Raw genomic sequence first — 15,040 nt, 5'->3', positions numbered from 1 at the left:
CAGGAGGCCTGGCCAGCCTCGGACCGGGCACCCTGAACACACACAGTTGTTTTCTTTGTCCCTGAAACTGCCTGACTTCTTGGGGCCCAAGAGAGGGCCAGGTCCAGGGGATTTCTACAGTGTTAGAGCACATGGAGAACGTCTCCTTCTCACCGTCTCACTCATCAGTTAAGATGATTCCGTGACAAGCACCAGAGTCTTGACCTGCACGGTTTTAGAGTGAATGTGAATTATTCTATGAAACCCGGCCGAGCAGCAGGAGGCGAGGTGGGACCCTCCATTCATAGCACAGTCGTCTTGTCGGGGACACTGGTTCTTTCCAGCCCCCCCTCCAGCACCCTCACACTGGCTTCATCACAGGCCTGGCCCCTGGGTCCCAGGAGGCTGCAGCTGTCACCCCCAGACATGCCAGGCAGAGGAGCAGGTGGGGCCACCTCTCTGTGCCTTCCCCCTTAGGAACGAGGACACCTCCCCAGAAGCCACAGCAGACTCCCACTCCCATCCCAGTTTGGGTCCAGTGCTTCCTCCTGGAGCAGCTGCTGGCAAGTGGGGTGAGATGACCAGGAGTGGCTGAGACGTGTCATCCAGAGGTGGACTTGGCACCGGGAGCCTACCAGTGTGCTTCCCGGCCAGGGCTGCCCTGCTCGGCTTCCAGGAGCTGTGCCCCTTCTCCAGGCCTGGTACCGTGGAGGGCGTCCCAGGGAAGGGACAATGAACAGACACAGACTCTGTCCTGACAGGGGTTCGGGTACTAGGGAGACGAATCGTGTTCATAGGGAAAAAAAACAAAACAAAAAAAAAACCCAACTAAATGGAAGCCTACTGCAATTGCTCAGAAAAATAACTCACAAATGCTCGGCTCAGCACAACTCACCAGGAAATTTCTAAACATCTCTGCACAAAGAGATGGTTTGGATGTTGTGGAGGAGAAAAAAGAACATAAAAATGCATTCTTCCTATTAAAGAGGTTAGCTGAGGAGACAAGATATGCATAAAGGGAGCTGCCTTTGTCTTCCCTCACGCCAGGCAGAGGTAGGCAGGCCCTCGGCTGGTTTAAAGGAGTATTTATGGGGAGTCATTTCCCAGCTTCTGGGGGCCTTTGCATAGCTAAGAGAGAGGCCATTAAGAGGCTTCTGTCGGTTGAGAAGCTTTTCACTCTAAGTAACAGAGAACCAGATTAATGGCGCCCAACGTCAGGATGTTTATTGTTAAGAAGTCTCCAGGTTGGCAGTCAGCTCAGCAAGGTAATCAGGATTTCAGGACTTTTCCATCTTTGCATTGTTGGATTTTTGTGTCTCTTGCCTCATGATGACAAGGTGGCCATCGCAGCTCCAGGCATCAGGTCTGTGTTCTCAGCACGAAGGAGGGTGGCGCCCTGCTGGCACTCCCTTTGGTACCTGTCCTTGTGTTGTACTGAAGCAAACGTGCGTTTCTCAGAAGTCAACCAGCAGGTCTCCCTATGTCTTACTGGCCGGAGCTGGGCCTCTCGGGACCCCTGTGTGCAGAGGGGCTTGGAAATCTGCAGTGAGCGTTGGGAAGGCGAGAACGTGTGAGCGGCTGGGGTCTGGGCCGTCGACAGTGCCGTCCATGGGACTTGGGCTCTGCCATGTGTCTTCTCTTACACCGGCAGGAAGTCCAGAGGGGGCGAGAGTGAGAGCGGAACCATGAAGGAAGGGGCCAGCAGTGCCGTTCAGGGCAGGGTGACTCACTGACTTCACTGGAAGAGTTTTTCTGCAGATTATGGAGGAATTGGGCAAAGGTTTCTGCCTCATTCTTTAGACTGCACTGTCTTGAGAATGGACGTTGGTTTGGGTGTGTGTGTGTGTGTGTTTGAGTCAACCCATTGCACAACTGGCAGAACCAAATCAAAACAAAAGAGAGCAAGCCCCAACTCCCTCCGTCCCGGCGCTCCCGCCTTGCTGTGAGCACAGGGGGAGAAGCCATGGAGGGTGAGTGATCAAAGCAGGCCAGGGACGCAGTCTGGAGCCCGGTCTTTCCCAGCACGTGGTGGAGAAAGCCAAACCTTGACCCAAAGTGAGGCTGAAGCTCAGACCTCACACGTGGCCACAACCCAACAACACAAGGCCTGTGTGGCCTGCTTCTAGTACCTTCACTCCCAGGACAAAGCCCAGAGTTGCTGACTTAGTGCTCAGAGCCCTCCGTGATCTCAGCCGACAGGGACAGTCCCCGTCTCCACGCCACCCTCACCCAGTCACCTGGGCATCCATGCCTGCTACATTCTCACGCCACTGCCAGTGTCCGGGGCTTCTTCTGGTCTGCCTCACCTCTGTTAAGCCTGTTCACTTCTCAGAGCCCTGCTGGCACCTCTCCTCCCACGGAGTGCTCTGGGCCAGGGCCCGGTGTCCTAGAGCCCCTCAACCTGCAGTGTTGCAGGCAACCTGGTGCGGGCTGCCAGCTTGGCCACACGGGCGCCTGTCTCCCGCACACCAATTCTGGGAGAGGCTGCAGTGTGGCCGTACTGTGGGACTGTCACGACAGGAGGGGACACAGACTCCAGCTCAGACCACTGGGGTTTGACTTCTGGCCCCGCCGACTATTAGCTGTGTGACCTTGGTAAGTTATTTAACTTCTCTGAGCTTGTTTCCTCATCTGTAAAATGGGAAGAACAACAGCACTTACCTTATGATGCCATTATAAGAATTAAATGAACGAATATATTCCAAACACTTAGAACAGGGTGTGCAAACAGTTGGGGACATATAAGTATTACTGCATGACTAGCCTGTCAGCTTGGGGAGGAAATTTTTGTCACATCTCCTTTACTTTCCTAGTGAATTCCCTGAGTTTCCACATGAACAGAAGGAAGACTGTGTCTCTGTCTCAAGCTTCCCCTGTCGTGTTAATGACCAAGGAGCTGCAGGGACCACTCCAGCCCCCCGCCCAGGCCAGGAATGGCTCGGAGTGCGGGCTGGTCCCCAAAAGCATCTGGTTGTGCTTCTGACCAGGTCACCTGCTCCGCTGGCCTCTGCTGCAGGGAGGGAGGCCTTCTTGGGCCAGGTCTCTGGGTCCGGCTCCACACTACTGCCCCGTATTCTCAGACAAGCTTGGCCCTGCTCTGTGAAGTACAGCGCCCGCTGTGTCAGGAGAGCTGGCCCAGGCAGCTCCCCGCCTCAGTGTCCCACTGATGCAGAGCCAGGTCTCCCTGCTGAGCTGGCCGCAAGCCCTCCCCCACATGTCTGCGCATTTCCCTTCTGGCACCTGGGTGCCCTTTCTACCCACCGGCAGTCGGACACCAATGCTCAGGGTGAAGGCAGAGGGTTATGTTTTCCTCTGAAAATTAGTAGCTTGTGCTTGGTCAGTGGTTTTGGAAAATTACTTTAATCAGTGGGGAACCTCAAGGAAGGATTCCGCTGGAATCCCGCCATGTCAGATAGGTTTCCGAAGAACCGAAGAACCGTGGTGATTGGAGCAGGACAGGTGCGGGTGGGATCACAGGAAGGACATCTGCTCCGGGCCCCGCCCACGGGGAGGAGCGATCAGGACCAGCTGCGGGAAGCGGACCCTGAGCCCCGGGTCTGTGTGCGTGGACTCGGGGCACTGGGCAGGCAGTAAGAACAGCAGAGGAGGCACAAGAGAGTGCGGGGGGGTGGGGGGGGGACAGGGGGAGATGTCCAGCGGGCAAGGCTCGCCAAGGTGGTGGCACGCTTCATCCCACAGGGGACTCGGGGGGGAGTCGGGATGCAGAATCCGGGGGCTTCAGGCAAGGGGCTATGGCTTTGCCCCCTGTTGGCCTTTGCACAAGGACTAGCCCACCCCACCGTGTCTGGGGAGGTGAGAAGTACCCAGCCCTCTCACACCCAAGGCGGAGGAAGTGCAGTCCGGCCCCACCAGGGCTGTCCTCCCTAAATGAGCTATCAGGAGCTGGTGCAGGCACCCCCAAGTCAGGGGCACACAGGGCATGATAAAATGTGAGCTGTACTTCACAGAGGGGCCGTGCCTTTGTGGGAACCGAAGCGGAAGCTGCAGACAGCAGGGCCCCCGGGCAGAGTCCTGCGGGATCCAGCGCCTCCTTCTGGTGGCCCCGACCCCAGACCGCGGGGGGCGGAGGAAGGGGGTGCGCAGAGCCCCTGCAGAGCACTTTCTCACGAATGTGCTTTTCTTTCAGACTTTATGGTTAATTTATTTATCTGAACACTCGGGAAGGGAAGAAAAGTACCATTTTATGAGTCCAGGACCAAATCAAAAACAATAGCACACTTAGGTGCCCTAATTTTTCTATTCCCAGAGATTTATTCCTCTTTATTATATCTGACAGCAGTCAACAAACACCAAATGGGCGGCCAGCACTCTCAGCACATAATGGCCTGTGCTGTGGCCCAGAGCGGAGCGTTTTCCCCGCGGCAGCTCTCAGACAGGCCACCCTGATCCCAGAAAGGAGCAGTTCCTCGCCCCGCAGCCAGGGGAGTGCGCCGGACTCCCCTGGGAGGGGTGCTGTAAGTCCAGAGTGTGGGGCCTCTTGGGGCGTCAGGGCTTGGCTGGTGGGGTGCTGTGTGAGGGTACCAGTGTGCTGGGGATAGTGGGCAGGGAAGCATGAGGTGCAGGCAGACTGCCAGCAGCCTCTGAGAACATGCAGCCGGGAGAGCCCTGTTGTGGGGTGGGGCCCAGCGCGTGAGTCTGTCAAAGCCCACGTCCTGTTGTACAGGGTCTGGCCTTACCCCACTGGGCCGTCGTTTGGGCCGCCTTATGCCCAGGCGCTCAGCCTGGGAGTCTCATGGAGGCCATAGGTACACTCCTATTTTAGTGCCCCTTTGTTCCAAGCCACAGCAGCTCCTGCTGGGATCCCAGCCCTACCTCATGTCCCCCTTGGGTGTCTCGGCAACTTCCCAGGGTATTGCCATCTCCCGGGTTCCTGCCTCCGCCTGTGACTCCAGCTGGTTGTGCCTGACCCACAGGGAAGCTGCCGCTCTGCCCGTTGACTCAGAGACCAGAAAGCTCAGAGATCACCTACCTCCCAGAGCTGACTCTGCGCTGGCCACCAGGCAGGAGTGCAGAATGGGCCCTTCCATTAATCACCTCCAGCACTCTGTGACCAGGACGTCAATCTGGGAAGACTACACTGAAGGCTTGGGAAAGCGCCAAGGAACAGAGATCTGGAGCAGAGACAGATGTGGCTGCCCCCGGAGCCCTCAGGTCTAGGTCTGACCTTACGAGGTGCCTCCATGTGTCAGGGGCACTGTCCAAACAAGGGCCTCCATTGCACGGGAGTCCAGACCCAGCCGGCAATGAGGCCTGGGGAGCCTGAGGCCAGCGCTGGTAGTGTCTCCTTCCTGACTCCCTCTGCTGTGATGGCTTATGGCTAGTCCAGTTCCTTCAGGGGACACTGTCCCACCTCCACACTCCTTGAATATGGCCACATGCAATCAATAGCAAGAGAGAGGACTCTGCACTGTTTGGACCGACCTGACCCACGCTGAGTCATGAATAGCACAGGTCAGGCTCAGCCTTGCCCTGCTGGTGGGGGGCGGGGGGGCTCGTTGGCCTTCTCCTCACTGTAGTTGGGGGGGCACTCACCTAGGACCCACTGCGACTGCTCTGCCTCAACACTCAGCCATTTATAGGTGCTTTCCCATCTAAATCCAAAAATATAAAAGCTGTGCTTTCCCTTCGGAGTGACACTACTGGAGATCCAGTGCTGGATCCATCTCATGACCAGTTTTCTTCCTGACCAAACCCTGAGCACTCTCGGACCCATCAGGGTTGCTAAAAAGCTTGGCCAAAAGAACATATGCGCCTTGAACAGGCACTCCTGGGCTTCGGCCCATGTCAAGGAAGGGACTTTGCTGGCTGTGTCCCCGGGGCCCTCAGGAGGACAGGTTCTCAGAACCACTCTGGGTCTGGCATTCATGAAGCCTGAGACGCTGAAGATACAATGTTAATGGTCTCCACTAATTCATGCTCTGCCTTTCTGCTTGTAAAAAGAGAACCTTCCTTCTCGTGACACCTCCATTTATTCAGAATTAGCATGTAAAACCCTAAATTGGGCATTCTGCACTCGGGTTCTGACAGAGCCATTACTTTTTATGCTGAGAGAGTTGAGTTAATTTTAAGTTATTGAGGCCCAGCACCTGAGTGAAGCGAGCATCTTCAAACATATCTGGCATCTGTGGGTTCCATGAAGCAGGAGCACAAACTGGATTAAAATCCATTGCCCCTCTGCTGGCCAGATGCATATATACGGTTTGGCCGAGGGAGACCTCGTGTTGCCATTAATTTTGCAAGAACAGGTTTTCTGCAGAAATAGGACAGCCTCTCTGTCCCTCCGGTAAACAGAGGCTAACACACAGGTTACAGCTGCCTCCTGACCCAGGTAAGGAGTCGGTGGCCCCACATCGTCTATTCCCTGCTCTTTACCAGCCCTGCTGCTGGGCACTTAGGCTGTGTAAAACAGACGAAAATTACATTATAGGCACAGGACTCCAGTCAAGATGGCAGAGTGGGTAAATGTTGTGCCCACCTCTTCTCACAACCAAATCAAAATTACAACTGAACTGTAGAACAACCATCACTGAGAAACGCCTGAAGTCTAGCTGAACAGAAGCCCTACCTCTAAGGATATGCAGAAGATGCCACCTGAGACTGGTAGGAGGGGCAGAGACGCAAAATTGACTGGTCCCACACTCACATGTGGCAGTTAAAAATTGGGAGGGATATCCCAGCTGTGGAGGTCCACCCTGAGAAGTGAGGGGTCCCAGCCCCACATCAGGCTCCCCAGCCCAGGGTTCCAGTGCCAGGGAGAGAAGTCCCCATAACTTCTGGCTGTGAAAAGCAGCGGAGATTGTGGTTGAGTGAGAGGAGGGCAGCTGCACTCCCAGGGCCACCCATGAACTTACTTGTTGATGGACTCACACACTCTGAGCTCCAGCACTGGGGCAGCAGCTTGAAGGCACCATCAAAATAAGGTGAGAGCTGAGTTGTCTGGCTTTAGAGCGAAGGCTGGAGGGGCAGCTTTCTTCCAGACAGAAGTGCTGGCAAAGGGCACTGTCCCTTTCTTGAGCCATGCCTCCTCCCAGCATGCTGACACAGGCGGCTGCCATATCTGAGTCTCCATCAACCTGGCTAACACCTTTCACGCTGCTCTGGTGATTCCCTGAGACCCCACCCCACCCAATTTATAGGCCCACTCAAGCCACTCCCAGTGGCTTTTCTACACCAATGTCCTGTCTTGTTAATGCTTCAGACTTTCCTAAAATCTCTCCAAGGTTCACTGACCCCAAAAAGCAGCATCTGGCCTTGGCCTGTCCCGTACCTCTGGCTGTGCAGGCCTATGCTTGGCACCAGTAGCAGCCAGCTTCAGTTCACAACATAATCACTCCCAGATGCCTCCAAGCCCAGCACAGGGAACTCCCAACTGCAGATCACTTTGTAGCTCCTATCAGGTGGCCTTGGGTAGGGCATGGGCAATGGCTGAACTTGGCCAGCACCCGAGCCCCTCCAAAGAAGCCCCAGAACCAATACACTTGGTGGTCAGCTTCAGAGATCACCAGAGCACCACCCAGTTAAAGCAAATGACGCACCCAAAGGGCACACTGTCCAGACATCAGAGCGAATCATGCTTTGTACAGTCAGCCCCTGCACCACAGCCTCCACTGTAGTCATAACCAGTCCTCACAACCAGTCAGGCCGAGGGTCAGTCCCTCCTACAGATGTGCAAACAGCAACAAAGGCTCAACTATAACAAGAGGGCACACACAACACACACAAGGGACACACCTGGAGCACTCAGCTCAGGTGACCAGGGAGACTGTTCCACTGGGTCCCAAAGTCCTTTGGGAAAAGAAAACCTACTACTGTGTTTCCCCGAAAATAGGACTTACCTGGACAATCAGCTCTAATGTATCTTTTGGAGCAAAAATTAATATAAGACCTGGTCTTATAGTAAAATAAGACCGGGTCTTTAATATAATATAATATAATATAACACAATATAATGTAATATAATGTAATATTATAATATAATACTGGGTCTTATATTAATTTTTGCTCCAAAATACACATTAGAACTGATTGTCCAGCTAGGTCTTATTTTCAGGGAAACACGGTACATAATGACACTTTGCCAAGACTGGGACACATAGCAAGTCTACCTACTATGTAGAAACAAACACAGGGAGGCAGCCAAAATGAGGAGACAAACATGTCCCAAATGAGAGAACAGAACAAAGTTCCAGAAAAAGAACTAAACAAAATGGAGACAAGCAATCTACCAGACACAGAGTTCAAAACACTGGTTATGAGGATGCTCAGTGATCTCAGTGAGAACTTCAACAAAGAGATAGGACACATAAAAAAAGAAATAGAAAACATAAAAAAGAACCAGTCAGAAATAAAGAATACAGTAATTGAAATGAAGAATACAATAGAAAGGATCAACAGTAGATTTGATGAAGCAGAGGATCAAATCTGTGATTTGGAAGATAAGGTAACAGAAGACACCCAAGCAGAACAGAAAAAAAAAAAAAGAATTAAAAAAACATGAAGATAGTTTGAGAGACCTCTGGGACAATATCAAGTGTACCAACCTTTGCATCATAGGGGCACCAGAAGGAGAAGAGAGAGCAAGGGATTGAGAACCTATGTGAAGAAATAATAACTGAAAACTTTCCTAATTTTCAAAGGAAATAGATATATAAGCCTAGGAAATGCAGAGTCCCAAACAAAATGAACCCAAAGAAGCCCACGTGAAAGCACATCATAATTAAAATGCCGAAGGTTAAAGACAGACAGAATCCTAAAAGCAGAAAGAGAAAGGCAGTTAGTTACCTACAAGGGAGCTCCCAGCCAGTAGGGTGCAAAGTAGCCCCTCTCTGAGGAGGGGACACACTCCCAGAGCGCCCACCCTCTGCCGGGGCGTCTGCTCCCAGGACAGTGCTCTCCTCTCCCAGCAGCCCATGCTTCCCCAGGAAACCCCCATTCTCCTTGGTCCCCCCTCCCCCACCATTGCCAGGGAGCAACACTCCTCGTAGCCTGCCCACCCTGTCCCCAGTGTCATTTAAGGTGGCATGTGTGACCGCTCTGACCAGGTGCTAAACAGCTCTGATTTTGCAAATGATCACACCACTGATATTTACTGCTAATTGGATTGTCTGCAGACATGTGAGCTACTCTCCAAGCAAATTTAACAAATACGTCGATGCTATCTGTCAGGGCTGCCAACGTGTCACTGGCAGCTTGACTTCAGGCCACCTTAATGTCCCTTCCGGGAAGCAGAGCTCCTCTGGCCTGCGTGGAGGGTCCAGAGCTTGCAGCCCTCTGAGCACCGGGGATTTGGGCTGAAGGGGATTACTGGGGCTACTATCTGTGCTGGAGCCTGGGAGCGGCCAGACTGAGGCCTGTGGGGATGGTGCAGACCACCTGGAGCTGTGCAGAGGCCCGTGGGGACGGTGCAGACCACCTGGAGCTGTGCAGAGCCTCCTCCCATTGATTTCCAGCCTGAACTTGAACTGAATCCAGGAGCAATTGGGTTGGAGCAAGAGACAGCTGGCTGCCTGTGCCTTGGGCTGCAGCTCCTGGGAGAGGCAAGCCAGCGACCTGGAGGGCCAAGCCCGGTCTCGCCCTACTGTGAAATGGAAAACAGCCAGCACATGGCCAAGACGCCTGTGGGTCTTCGCTATTCACCTCGGTTATGGGAGGAACCCACAGTGCCCACTGCGCCTGTCCCAGGATGACCACAGCCCAGCTCAGCTCAGATGGCAAAGGCCGCCTGGCCGCCCTAAGCTGAAAGGACTCACATCCATCTGCCGGAAGCAGGCGGCGGCACCAACAAGTGTCGTGTTCAGTTTTAAAATGCCACAAATAACAGATTTATAGATTTTTCTAAATACATTATTTTAGCTTGACAGCATTAATCATTCATGCTTCCTTCTTTCATTTTTCTACCTGCAATGGATTATTGAAACAGAAAATAACAACGAGAAAGGCTAGCAGCAGTATCAAAATGTCAAGTTTGTACTTAGAGTTGTATGGGCCCAGACAGGGTCAAGGGCCCCAATTATTTGTGTGTGTACACAGTGGTACGACACGAAAGGTTATGTCACCTACAGCTATTCTCCTGCAGATTTAAATAGGACTGATATTCAGCTGTGCAGGGAGCTGCTGACGTGGAACCGAGAATTGTAGCGAACTGCCGACTCCGGTGTCAGAACCTGAGATATGAGCGGGTGTGCGTGAGGTGTAGCTCTGGGCAACACCACACGCCACGGCGCAGAGCCGCCAGTCACTTCGGTCATTTCTGACCTGCTCCTCGTCACTTAAGGCAGAGAGTAAAGTCACAGTGCCAGGCGAGGGGCAGAATGTCGGGCCTGGGCGCTTTCCGAGATGCCGTCGGGAGAGCAAGATGGGGCACAGCAATCACGCCGAAAAGGCACCTGGGCACTCATGTGGGTCTGAAAGGGCGTCCCTGGTGCCCCTGGGCTGGTGGTGTTGGAAGGAGGGCTGTTCCGCAGCTTCTGAAAGTCCCTGTCCCCTGTTGGAATATAGCCGTTGCGGGGGGACATCTGTAGGAACAATCTGCCACTTGGTCAGTAAGCACGGAGCTGACTTCTTGTTTTCAGTTAATGAGTCGCGACCCCATGTCTTGCTTATAGCTATTCGATGACTATTTGCAGTCGGTGGATGGATGAGATTGTCCCTGGCGACAATGCATTAGATTCTGCAATGTCCCCTCACAGACAACTCCACAGATCATTTGACCCCACCGCCACCAATCGAGGTCTGTTCCAGCCAAAACAATAGTGCGAGACCTGAGATGAAGCAGTTGTGACAAGTCACTGAGCTGTTGCTCAGACAGAGGGCTCCACAGCACTATGCAGGCTTCCTTACCCCATGTGCTGGGCCGACCTGGGGAGGATGGCCCTCTGACCCCACCTCTGGGGCAGTGAACCTGACGAGGGTAACGAGTGCGGGGAAGGACCGCATGCTCGCCCTGGTTTTCCCACCACTTGGGAATTTGGGGAGCAATTGGTTGCATTAGGTCAACGTTTTATGGCCCAGGTTGCCAACGGGGGAGAACCCAGAAAGCAGTTATTCCCAATACCAATGTAGTTTGTGCTGCCACAGAAATGCCACCTCTGGTAGCCAGGGGTACCCACAAGGTGACGTCACAGACCTCAGACTGTCTGGTAATTCCTGATCCAGGCACCATCCCATCTCTCCCGGTTCTCACCCCTTCTCCAACTTCCCGCACTCCAGCCCCGCTGCTCTCCTCTGGTGCTAGGGGATATATCCCACACTTCTTATTCTTTTCATTTAAGATTTTTATTAAAATATAACTAACATACAATATTATATTAATGTTAGGTGTACAGCATAGTGGTTAGACATTTATAAAATTTAAGAAGTGATCCCCCTGACTAGTCTAGCACCCACCTGGCTAGGTCCCCTCAAAGTAACGTTTTGGGCTTTTTCTGATAAATACCAAGAAGTGGGATTACTGGGTCCTTCTTTGTCTCCTGTTATAGCCTTTGTTTTAAAGTCTGTTCTGTCTGGTGTAAGTATTATTATCCCAGCATTTTTTTTTTCATTTTCATGAAACATCTTTTTCCCACACCTTTACTTTCAGTCTGTGTGTCTTTTGATCTGAAGTGAGTCTCTTGTAGGCAGCATATTATATGGGTTTTGTTTTCTTGTCCATTCAACCACTCTAGCTTTTGATTGGAGCATTTAATCCATTTACATTGAAAGTAATTGTTGAGAGATACGTAGTTATTGCCACTTTATTATTCACATCTTTTATCTTTTATCTTTTTTTTTTTTTTTTTTTTTGGTCTTAAAGCAGTCCCTCTAACATTCCTTGTAATATTGGTTTGATGGTGAGGAATTCCTTTAGCTTTGTTTTGTCTGAGAAGATCTTTATCTGCCCTTTGATTCTAAATGACAGCCTGGCTGGGTAGAGGAATCTTGATGTAGGTCCTTGCTTTTCATCACTTTGAATATTTTCTGCCAATCTCTTCTGACCTGCAAAGTTTCTGTTGGGAAATCAGCTGACAGTCATATGGGGGCTCCTTGTAGGTAACTGACTGCTTCTCTCTTGCTGCTTTTAAGATTCTTTCTTTGACTTTAGCTCGTGGCAATTTCATTATAATGACTTACTGTGGGCGTCTCTGGGTTCATCTTGTTTGGGACTCTCTGTGCTTCCTGGACTTGTATATCCATTTTCTTCACCAGGTTAGGGAAGTTTTCTGTTACTATTTCTTCAGATAATTTTGTTCAATTTCTTGCTCTCTTCTCCTTCTGGTGCTCCTATGATACAAATGTTGGTACGCTTGATATTGCCCCAGAAGCCCCTGAAACTCTCATTTTTTTGGATTCTTTTTGCTCTTCTGATTGGATGTTTTCTGCTTATCTTCTAAATCGCTGATTCAGTCCTCTGCTTTATCTAATCTATTCTTGATTCCCTCTAATGTATTCTTCAATTACTGTATTCTTTGTTTCTGACTGGTTCTTTTTTTTATGTTTCCTACCTTCATTTTTATATTTCCTTCCTCTCTGTTGAAGTTCTCCCTGAGATTACTGAGTATCCTTATAACCAGTGTCTTGAACTCTGTGTCTGGAAGATTGCTTGTCTCCATTTTCCTTAGTTCTTTTTTTGGAGCTTTGTTCTGTTCTTTCATTTGGGACATGTTTCTTTGTCTCCCCATTTTGGCTGCCTCCCTGTGTTTGTTTCTATGTATCAGGTAGGGCTTCTATTTCTCCCAGTCCTAGTAGAGTGGCCTTATGTGGTAGGTGTCCTGTGGGGGCCAGGGGTGCAGTCCAGATGTGTACCACTGTGGAGCACTGGGTGTTCCATGTGTGTCCATTGTGTGGGTTGTGTGTGCCCTCCTGTTGTAGTTGAGACTTGATTGCTGTTTGCACATCAGTGGGAGTGATTGACCCTCGGGCTGATTGGTTGTGAGGACTGGTCATGACTACAGTGGTGTATCTATTGTGCAGGGGCTGACCCTACAGAGCAGGATTCACTTTAGCAGGGCTCTGGTGCCTGCCCAGTCTGCCCTTTGCATGTGTAGTCCTTGGAGGTGGCTGGGTGATACTCTGGCCACATTTGCAGCTAGCCACTGGGCCTGCCTGCCCTGGGGCCTCTGAGAGGGGACCCGCTGCTGGCCAAGTTCAGCCACCATCTGTGCTCTTCCCAGGGCCACCTGACATGAACCACAAAGAATCCAGAGATGGCTGCCACCCACACTGTTCTTAGAGGTGTCTTGAGAGGCTGAACTGCTAACCAAGGCCAGCTGCTCCTAGTGCTGGTGTTAGGGCTGCTCAGCCAGAGGTACGGGACATCCCAAAGCCAGATGCTGTTTGTCTTGGTTTTATGAACCTTTGAGATACTTTAGGAAAGTCCACAGCATGAGCCAAAGCAGGACATTTATATGGAAAAGCCATTGGTAGCAGCTTGGATACGTCTGAGAGTTGGGTGGTGTGTGGTCTCAGGGAATCACTAGGGCAGGGCAGACAAAAGGTGATAGTCAGTTTGGTGGAGACCCAGATGTGGTGTCTGCCTGCATCTGCACACAGGGAAGTGGGGGAGCTCAACAAAGAAACAACGGCTTCCACCAGCTCCTCTGGGAAAAAGCTGCCTCTCCAGCCCTCACCCTGCCGCCAGTCAATTCAGTTCCTCCCCGTATGTCCTTTTCACCTTTTGAGCTGCTGCTCCAGCCCTGGAGCCCAGAGCAAGTGATTCTACCCAGAAGTAAGTCTGTGTGTGGTCCATTTAAAAGGAGTGTCTGCATCTCCAGCTTCCCTCTGTCTCACTCAGTCACAATCTCTGCTGGTTTTTACAGCCAGAAGTTGTGGGGACTTCTCTCCCCAGCACTATAAACCTGGACTGAGGAGCCTAGTGTGGGGCTGGGACCCCTCGCTCCTCACGGGGACCTCCACAGCTGAGATATCCCTTCTGATTTTTAATGGTGACACTTGGGTGTGGGACCAGCCCGTTCCATGTCTCCACCCCTCCTCCCAGTCTTGAGGTGGCTTCTTCCGTATGTTGGTAGTTGTACGGTTTTGGTTCAACTAGATTTCAGGCGATTTTCAGTAATGGTTGTTCTGTGGTTTAGTTGTAACTGATGTGGTCCTGAGAGGAGGTAAGCACAGTGTTTACCCACTTTGCCATCTTGACTGGAAATCCTCCTATGTTCCCCATCTTTGCTCTTTCTGTCTCCACTGCCCTGATGGCATCCCTTTCTCCTTCTACCCCTCCCTTTTCAAGTGTCAAGTACCCACCCTCTCTCCTGGCCCTCTGCAAGGCTCCACACGCTTCAGGAATCATTACCAGCATTTCCTTCTATACTAGTTAGGACTAACGGAAGAAAGCAAGCTTGCTTCCTATAGACCTCAGCAAAAAAGGGAAAACATATAGGATGAGAACGATGCATAGTTTTCACCAAGAAACAAAAGGAAAGCTGTTTCCAGGCCTCAAAACTAGATGGAATGAATGTGTAAACAAAGTATGTTATATCCACACAAGCAGCAAAGGACTGATATGTACTGCCATGTGGATGGGCCTTGAAAACAGTATGTTAACTGAAGCCGGGCACCAAGGCTGCACATTATATGACATGTCCCGGGCGGCACATCCACAGAGACAACGTGGACTAGAATTGCCAGCGGCTGGAGGAAGAGGGGGAGAGGGACTGAGAGCTGATGAGTGTGAGTTTACTCCTGGGGGAGGCGGCAATGTCCTGAACTTAGCAGTGATCAGTAAACAACTCTGAACCCCCAACACACTGCACTGTGTACTTTGCAGGATGTATTTTATGACATGTGAGTTATAGATCATAAAACAAAATGAATGATGAGAGCCAGGGACAAAAGCACCGCTTGCTTCCCCCCTCTGTCCTCTCTTCTGAACAGCTCGCTGACTCTTCTTGCTCCCTAGTCACCCTGGAAGAATGCCACCCACAGCCATTGCGTTGGTGCTGCTTTGCATGAGGCCAGTGGCACGGAGACGGGGGACTCTTGGTCCCAATTCCAAATTTCTCGGAAAGGAGCTAGTTGGCCCAGATTGCATCAGGTTCTCACTTCTGGGCCA

Source organism: Rhinolophus ferrumequinum, chromosome 15 (genome assembly GCF_004115265.2).
Source record: "Rhinolophus ferrumequinum isolate MPI-CBG mRhiFer1 chromosome 15, mRhiFer1_v1.p, whole genome shotgun sequence".
Taxonomy (NCBI): domain Eukaryota; kingdom Metazoa; phylum Chordata; class Mammalia; order Chiroptera; family Rhinolophidae; genus Rhinolophus; species Rhinolophus ferrumequinum.
The sequence above is the reverse complement of the archived record's forward strand: the minus strand, read 5'-3'. Positions refer to the sequence as shown.